Source organism: Palaemon carinicauda, chromosome 22 (assembly GCF_036898095.1).
Source record: "Palaemon carinicauda isolate YSFRI2023 chromosome 22, ASM3689809v2, whole genome shotgun sequence".
NCBI classification, from domain to species: Eukaryota; Metazoa; Arthropoda; class Malacostraca; order Decapoda; family Palaemonidae; genus Palaemon; species Palaemon carinicauda.
In genome coordinates, this window is record NC_090746.1 from 62,768,509 (window position 1) to 62,771,427 (window position 2,919).

Here is a 2,919-nt window from a genome sequence, read left to right on the forward strand (position 1 = left end):
CATAATCGTTCGCTATTAACTGCCAATAAACTTTTATGAGATGGGGGTTGGGAGTCAAAGAGAGCTGAGGATGCCTCTTAACAGGTGATGTTTAACTTTGATTTATCTAGTTTGTTTTGATATGTAATATACTTCGTTACATATTTTATTTTTGGTTCTTCATCTATTGATTAAATTATTCCAGCGCGATGAATGGAGAGAGCGAAAAAGAAAAAAAAATATACTTCTAATCTCACCAAGTCTATTTGAACCATGTTTTTTTCTTCAAAATCTTCGCTCATTAAGACTATAAAGTCTATAGGATTACGAACGATTAGTTTTCAGAGGAGAATAATGAATATCTGAGGGATTTAATTACTTATGTATAACGAAAGCCAATTTTCACCACAGTATACCTCCTGCGATGATAATATAAGTTCTATTCTTTTTAGATTTAAATTTGTTGAAATCATAACATTCATTTATTTTTAATGACAAACAGGTAGCCCCTTTCCCGATATAAAGTGTCTTAATACAACAAAGCTATGCATTCTTATGTTGTCGAATGCTAATCTAGCTGAAACTACGGATATGATTCCTGTCAAGAGATAATTAGAAATAGTTATGGTCAAAATTCCTTGGAGATGCCGGGGATTGAACCCGGGACTTCTCACATGCGAAGCGAGCACTCTACCTCTGAGTTACACCCCCACTGCCAATATGCGGTGCCAGAGATAGTTCAGTATCTTATCTATTCTCTCTCTCTCTCTCTCTCTCTCTCTCTCTCTCTCTCTCTCTCTCTCTCTCTCTCTCTCTCTCTCTCTCTCTCTCTCTCTTTCTCTAAGAATTCGTTTTTTTATTCTGAGAGCATTCCTGTCTTTTGGGTGATTCATCGTTACTGATAAGATAAAACAAGTTTCCTTTTCCCAATTGAGTTTACTTAGATAAAAAAATATAGAATCTTTATCTTCCATGAATTATCCCACATCTGTTTATAATGCAGTCCACTTTTCTATAACTTTTATTTCTGTTACTGAAATTTTATATTGTCCATAATATATCTGGCTTTGATTGAATAGGCAGGGTATTGTGCATTCGTTTACCTACGCTGACAAACATCTTATCATTTTATGCATATCCAAGAATCTCATACTATTTGGATATATAGCTATCCTTGATTTATTTATTTTTTTTTTTTTTTATAAAATTCATGTTCATGCCATTCTTCGCTTAATTATATACTTTTCATTTGTTTTATCAACAGATATATACTCATGTTGAAATTCTTTGACTAGATTTTAAATCTAGTAGATGATTCACTATCTATGTATTTCAAGACGTGGTAATATTTGCTTAAAACCTATCAAAACATTTCTTTCATTAATATCCATTAAATACAAAAAGAGTGAAATATTCTACGCTAAAAGTTTTTCTCAAAGGGAGTAAAAGGGTAAATAAAATTTTACTGGAATTTATTGGGAATAGTCCTACTGCAAGATCTTAAAAAGTGTATTATACTTATGTGTCATTATTAACATTGTTAACCCTACTGTTACTATAATTTTCAATGTTACTGTTATTATCGAATAATTATTAGTAGTAATATTGGTTAAGATACCCATCCAACGCGAAGATTGACAAGGAAACAACACTGAAGTTTGTTAATAACGTTCTGTATATTATAGTAATTGAAATGGCCGTCAGAAAACGGGTAATATAAACGTTATGAGGAAAGCATTCATTGTTATTGCCTTCAATTCTGACACGTCACCTGTCACTTGTAATAGCAATATTCCAGTGACTGAGCATTATCATGTTTCCAAAATTGACATTTTGACTCCAATGTCAATGACCAACATAGACATGGTTTTTTCGGAAATGGGAACCGTTGGAGTTTAAAAAGCCTTGTGATTCAACTATGATGGACTGAAGTGCTTTAGTTACGCAAACTGGCGTCTCAACGGCGAAAATCAACGACAGACAAATAGGTTTCTATAAATTTATTATTTTTCATTACAGAATACTGAAACTTAGCCTTGTCGTTTCCTTTATATTCAAGGAAGTCAGTCTATACAATTACCCCCCAATAATAATCATTGATAAAATAAGAATAAAGATATTACGCATCATTCATTAGGAAAAAAAAAACATTACGAAAAAATGTGAAAAATAGTAGATATTGTTGAAAAAAAAAATAACATTACTAAAAATTTAAGAAAATAGAAAGTCACATATTTTCTAATTTACATTACAGATTTACTCAAAGAACTAAGAATTGATGAGTATCCAACGAAGAGTTTGTCAGGGTAAGATATCTTTCCGCGGATGTATCTTAAGATCAAATACCGGGAAGCCCAAATATAGAATCTTCGGGTAAGGATCAACAATGAAGTATAGTTGGCTTCAAGAATTCCAATACACAATACCACAGACTACCTGTGTATCTGAATTCATTGAGGAAACTGTGAATCCAACAGTGTATTTCTTCGAAAGGTTTAATGCAGATTTCAGTGTTTGCATGTAGTGTTTGTAATAGCTTAGGAAGGGTAATCGCGTAAGACATTCCACTGATACATATAAAAAGATAGCTGATAATCCGACGTCGATAAATTCATTGATCCAAGTGATCCGTATTAAGCCATCACATTATCAAATTAGTATGGCGAAGCGAATACTTTCAGAAGTTTCACTCTGGCCTCGGTTTATCAGATATCTAACACCATATAACATTATATGAGGACTAATGAAAAGCGAGTACTTGGCAATGTCTGGCTGTCCTTTTATATTTTTGTCTTCGGTTTAAATATAAAACAAGAGGATTCTTGCTTCACATATTTCTTAATCTTTTACGTCACCATTACAGACCGCTAAACGGTAGCTATATTGCAAGTTTGAATACCACAGATAAATCTACAAGGCAGGTGGAAAATCCAACGTTTA

General features: G+C 32.7%; 1 non-coding gene across 1 annotated transcript; it reads right to left on the minus strand.

The window, feature by feature from the left end:
• Window positions 1-618: 618 nt before the first annotated feature.
• TRNAA-CGC (transfer RNA alanine (anticodon CGC)) lies at window positions 619-690 on the minus strand. Its single transcript has one exon. It is a non-coding gene; the product is annotated as a tRNA-Ala (tRNA).
• Between the last annotated feature and the right edge of the window lie 2,229 nt (window positions 691-2,919).